This window comes from Nannospalax galili, unplaced genomic scaffold (genome assembly GCF_000622305.1).
Source record: "Nannospalax galili isolate Female #2095 unplaced genomic scaffold, S.galili_v1.0 scaffold389, whole genome shotgun sequence".
Classification (NCBI taxonomy): Eukaryota; Metazoa; Chordata; class Mammalia; order Rodentia; family Spalacidae; genus Nannospalax; species Nannospalax galili.
Window position 1 is genome coordinate 368,663 of NW_008360310.1, and position 6,000 is coordinate 374,662.

The window sequence follows — 6,000 nt, forward strand, 5'->3', positions numbered from 1 at the left end:
CATACACAGCAAGTACAAAATACATCCACTAAAATGGTAATCTCAGGAAGATGGATCTATGTAGTATTTTTTAGTCTCCCTTCTTTGTGCCTATCAGTGTTTTCTAATTTTTACATCAATAAGTATGTACTAGTTCTATACTATCAAACTTACATTGAAAACGAAGTCTCAACTCCAGGGAAGCTGGATCATTCCTCTAGTCTGCATTATGTCTGTGCAGTGCTTCAGTGTTCTTCAAAAAACACATCTGAGAATCTTCCCTCAGCACTCCATGGATCACTAACAGATCCTTTCCTGAGTTAGAAAGCATTTTATTCCTATTTCTATTACTTCACTTGTCACATAATAAATCACTTCTTTATCCATCTGTCTCTTTCACTGGCTTGTGAGCTCCCTGAGAATAGCTTTCATTATATTTTCAGCGCACACAGTGTGTATGTGTGTGTGTGTGTGTGTGTGTGTGTGACACAGAAGATTCCTACCTAGTGATAAAGTAAATGATTTCACTTTACTGTCAGACCCCAGAATCAAAAACCTACATTAGTAAACTGTTACACAGACACCTTGCCAGCAACCTGAGGATGCTTTGCTCTCCCCACCAAAACTTGAAGCTGTTATAAGTAGCTAGTCAGAGTTAACTCATTTGTACTAGGCCCTCTGGACAAGCTCATTCCAGTTTTTGTTGTTGTTTTCACCTGTAGTAAGTTTTTATCGCTTACTCTTTAATTTTTATTGCTTTTTCAATCTACTAGCCATGTTCAGGAAACTTCATCACCTTTTCATCTGTGCTTTTGCACTTGCTCATCTCCCCTTGAAATGCTAGTTCAAGTTTTTGCCTACCTAGAAAGCATTCCTGGGGCTGGAGAGATGGCTCAGCGGTTAAGAACACTGTTCTTGCAGAAGACCCGGGTTCGAATCCCAGCAACCACATGGCAGCTAACAATTATCCTTAACTCCAGTTTCAGGGGATCCGATAGCCTCTTCTGTCCTCCTTGGGCATTGCACAACATGGGCGCACTTACCTACATGCAGGCAATACAATAAAATAAAATAATAAAGTAATAAAATGAAATAAAATAAGAAAGCGTTCCTACACACCCTGTGAGAATTGGCTTGAGGGCTGAGAGTGGAGATCAGTGGTAGAGAATGTGCAGGTCTTCTGTCCCCCAAACTGAGGGAGGTGGTGAGGGAAGCCTGCAAACTCTCCCATCCTTTCAGGAAGAATTAAGAAGTCCTCAAATGAGATACCTGGGCAACAGGTACTGTATATACATCAAGGATAGAAGGATGAAACTGTGGGCCCTGATGTCAAGGAGCTCATGCCGTGGTAGAACATTGTCATATGAATAGCAATCCCATAACACAACTAGATGTAGCACCACAAGCAAGATGGTACTGAATGTTTGACATGTGTCAACCATTTTGCTACATGCTAGCATGTAAGACAGGTGTGTGAAAAGAAGGCCACGAAACCTCAGGACTGCCACCCCTCAGCTATCTTCTGGAGGCATGTAACTGTCTCCAGAGTCCTTTTCATATATACTACTATGAAGTAGTATATTTGAACTTTCATATATATTGTCTGTGAAGCAGATAATATGTGAAACCAACCCCATTTCTTTGCCACAAGAGACCAAATCAGGACTCAGTGCCTCAGCTAAAGACAATACACAGGTTGAACTTGAAGATCAGGAACCAAGAACCTGGCTTGACTCAAAATTCTGCCCAATAGGAGTCTTTTCATTTTAGAAGATCAAAAATCAATCAGATATTCTCCTTTGCAAAATAAAAATGTTGAGTAAACAAAGCATAAGAAGGCAGATATCCAGGGCTAAAATCACATCTTAAAGATTGCCAAGTTGTTGTTCCGCATACAGGGTTCTGAAAGTGCTCAGGCCCAGACACAATATGAATGCAACGGTGGATTTTCTACCCTTGTTAACATTTATCCCTCACTACCACAGGTACTGTGTATGCATCTTCCTTGAAACTCAGTGTCAAATTCTGATCACTAATTTTGAAATGAGGAATTAGATTAAAAAGTCCAAGATGTAGACCACAGTTGCTTACTTGGTAAATGACAGAACCAGAATTAAAAACCAGGTCAGTATGACTCTGAAAATATCCCGCAAGTGGGTTGGGGAGATGGTTTGGTCAGTAAAGAACTCGTCTTGCAAGCATGAGGACCTAATTTTGGTTCCCAGAACCCACGTATAAAAAACAGGCACGTTGGCACAAGCTTGTAATACCAGCACTAGGGAGGCAGAGATAGGCAGGTCGCTGGCACTTGCTGGCCAGAGTTTTAGGCTGGTGAGAGACCCTGTGTGGGGGAGGGGTAGAGCCTGAGGAACGTCTGAGACTGACTTCTGGCCTCCATACTTACATGCACACAAGTGTATCCCTACTTATGAACACATACACATACACTGACACAGGTCAATGGAGAAAGACTCAAAGAGAAGACAATGTTGACAACTGCTCTGGAAGTAATCATGGGAATGTAAAGCAGGACAGTACACTTGGTTTCACCTTGGACAACACACTCTAATTTCAACCTACTCCTCATGCCCTAGCTCAAATATAAGGACTGCAAGGCCATACTCTCTAGCTCATTTACTATCATCTAAAGCAGACTATACCTTATAGTAAATGCTTAATAAACATTTGTTGAATAAATGAGTAAATGAGCAAATTACCCAAGAGACTCAAGAACCATTCTATGGGATTTGGGGAGAGGGAGTACTATGAAATGAATTCTAGGGATGTCCCACCAGTACAAGTAATTCTCATGGGAAAATTCATTTATTTGCCAAAATTTGCAAGTAACTCCAAATTAGCATTGGTGATATTTCTGGTCATTCAAAATGTGATGGTTAATCCTGAGTCAACTCGATTAGATTCAGAATCACCATGGGAATATACCTCTAGGTATGCCAAAGAGGATGTTTCCAGAAAAGCTTAACTGAGGAAGACTCACCCTGAATGTGAATACCATCACATAACCTGAGCATCAGCATTTGTATCTTTCAGCTTCCTGGCAATGTAATCAGTTCCCTCCAGTTCCTGGTATAATGGACTCTACTCTTCTGTAAGCCAAAGTAAACCCTTCCTTCCTTCCTTAAGTTGCTTTTGTCAGGTATTCTGTCACAGGGAGAAGTTACTCATATATACAGATATCTATGTAGATAGCAGTGAACACCTACTGCTCCTTGCACATGTCCCAAAATAAGATGGATTAGGCAGCACAGGGCCTCCTTGGTTTAGTGCTCACTCAGAGAAGGCCAGAGGACAGAGACAGCAGGGGGCAGTGTTGTGCTAGAAGCGTTAGCTTTGGGGTCAAATGGACAGGGTTTGAGTCTTTAAGGCTCCCGTCAGGAGGCAAAACAACACTTCTGAATGTCATTTTCTGTTGTGTAAAATAAAGGGAACAAAGTCTACCAGGATAAATGCTTTTCAAGATTTAAGATTATAATTTATGTAAGACAGAAAACACACTTTGGGAAGTCTAGAGCAGTGGGAGATGAGGCCAGAACACAAGACAACAGGGTTTCTCTGCACTATCCACACTCTAAGGTGCAGAATCCTCTGTACATTTAACCCTTGAATTATCGGTCTTTCCTCAAGTGTGAGTTCAAACCAAGATCTCTGAGAAGAAAGCACAGCTACCATGTTCTAAACCTACAAACAAGAAACCGTTAAGCACAAATTTGTCTAAAGACAAGCCAGGCATGGTGGCACATGCCCTTAATCCCAGGGCTAGGGAGGCAGAGGCAGGTTTATCTCTGTGAGATCCAGGCCAGCCTGGTCTATACAGAGAGTTTAAGTCAGCTGGGGTTACAGGGAGGCCCTGTCTCAAAAAACCAAAAAATAAAGACACAATACATAACTTTGATTTTCAACTGCAAACTTATACCAATTCATAATAGTGACCAACCTAGAGCTCTGCAGTTTACCTATGATTTTGACAACTCCTATAACTGGAAAATTCTTTTTTTCTTTTATTCTAGATAACCTGGGCATTTGTTAGAACAGTTTTAAGATCTTGCTCTCTCTAATGTGATTTACTAATAAAGATCAAACATTTAGCCTTTTTGACAATGTCACCTCAGAGTAAAATCTGCTCTGAATTCTCTCTAACAGACAGACAGACAGACAGACAGACAGACACACACACACACACACACAGAGAGAGAGAGAGAGAGAGAGAGAGAGAGAGAGAGAGAGAGAGAGAGAATGAATACGAATCTTACCACAACAAAACACAAGAAAGTACACTACACTGGTGTATACTACAAGTAAGGAAGGAAAAAGAAAGCCTTTTCACAAAGTTTACTAACTTCTAGCCAAAACACAATGAATGTGTTAAATTCACAGCTTATATTTCTCCTCTGAGAACTAGGAAAAACAATTCCAGATATAAAATAACAATGACACTATGAGATTAATGTACATTTTGGACACCTGTATATTCTCTCTCTATGGTACCTACCAGTCTTATTCCAATACTCAATTTCCTCCAACTTCCAAAATAAAACCCTCACTGTACACTATTCTCAAACCTCTAAAATCTCCATCAAAACTGAGTGGTGCTCTAGTCTTTCACTATTCTTGACTGTAAATTCCTGGCCTAAGTGTTAAAGCTTATCTAGAAACATATGGGTAAAACCAACAGTACTGGGAGCCAAGCACTTGCTACACCATGAAGGTAAAAAGAAAACGCTGAAGGTTGTCTTAAAATTGCTGTAATTCGGAGGTACTGAGTGTGATAATCAAAGCAGGCTGTATAATTAAAGTATGCCCTGTATCCTAAGGCCATCCAGGGTGACCAGGCCGTTCCTTACGAGTGTTTACACTCACACTTTAGTTGGGTTCTTTAAAATAAAATCCATTTCCATCTACTTAATAAATTTCAAATCGGCTGCTGCTGGTAGGCCTTTTCACATGCTTTTTCACCAGCTTTCATCACAAGCACTTTATTGAGACGAAGATTCTTTTAGAGTGCTCAACTGGCATGTTAAAGGAGGCAGAAATAGTTTAAGCAAGCTGATTCAAGTTCCCAACCTTGCAGAGCCCAGGACAGCGCCCTCGTCTCTCTCCCTTGCCTTCACCCTCTAAGTGCCAGCAAGATGCAAAGCGGAAAATGTTAGCGTCCAGGAAAGAGGAGGCTGAAATTCGGGGGTAGGTGGGGCTCGCGGAAGGCAGGGCGGATAAGCAACCGTGGACTGCAGGTCACTCATGCACGGAAAATGTGAGGCAGAGGAGAGGGTCAGACCCGGGCCCCAAGGCTGCCGCCCAGCAGTGCTCCTCACCCAGAGCCCGAGCGTCGGACCCGCCGGGAGCTCCGCGGGGAGAGGGCCCCGCGACCTGAGTCCACGGTGGCCCTCCGGGACCCGTCCCCGTCCTCGCTCCCTCCCTGGCCGCCGAGCCCACCTGGTCGCGCGGACACCGCCGGCCACGAGATCACCACTGCGCAGAGGCAGCCTTGAAAGCGGGAGCCCAGCGCACCACCGCACCTACACTCGGGTTACCTCCGACGCTCACGCCTCGCCCCGCCCCCCGGGCGCCGGCCCTAGGCTGCGGCACCGCCCCGTCCACCTATTGGACAGTAAAGGATGACGTTCGCGCCCTACGCCTGCCTATACGGTTCTTATTGGTCTAAATGTGAAGCAGGGCCCGCCTACCCCGTCTGAAGCTCCGGCTTGTGATTGATCTTAACGGCTGTCCATTCGTTCCCCTAGGGATAGCCACGGGTTGGGGGAGGGGGAAACACCTCCTCGCAGGACACCCCGGCCCTGATTGGCTGACCGGACACGCTTATTCTGGGCAGTCTTCGGCCAAGCAGCGTCGCCCCCCACGTGGAGGAGGCGCGGGTGCGGGACCCCTCCCGGTTTTGTTTACGCAGGATTTGCTCCTGCTGCGTCCATTGGCGAAGCCGACAGCCCTTCCCTCCAGGTTTTGCCACTCAGGGAAGATAGGATTTTGCCCTGATGTCAACCATCA

The 6,000-nt window shown here is 44.4% G+C and overlaps 1 protein-coding gene across 3 annotated transcripts in view; it reads right to left on the bottom strand.

Annotated features, from left to right (window-relative positions):
• Positions 1–5,556, bottom strand: part of Paip2b (poly(A) binding protein interacting protein 2B) — a 47,547-nt gene extending 41,991 nt beyond the window's left edge. For all 3 annotated transcript variants that reach the window (XR_003848023.1, XR_003848022.1, XM_008824699.3), the window contains exon 1: positions 5,431–5,556. The gene's annotated coding sequence lies outside the window, so the exon portion shown is untranslated. The remainder of the gene's footprint in view (positions 1–5,430) is intronic.
• Positions 5,557–6,000: the final 444 nt, after the last annotated feature.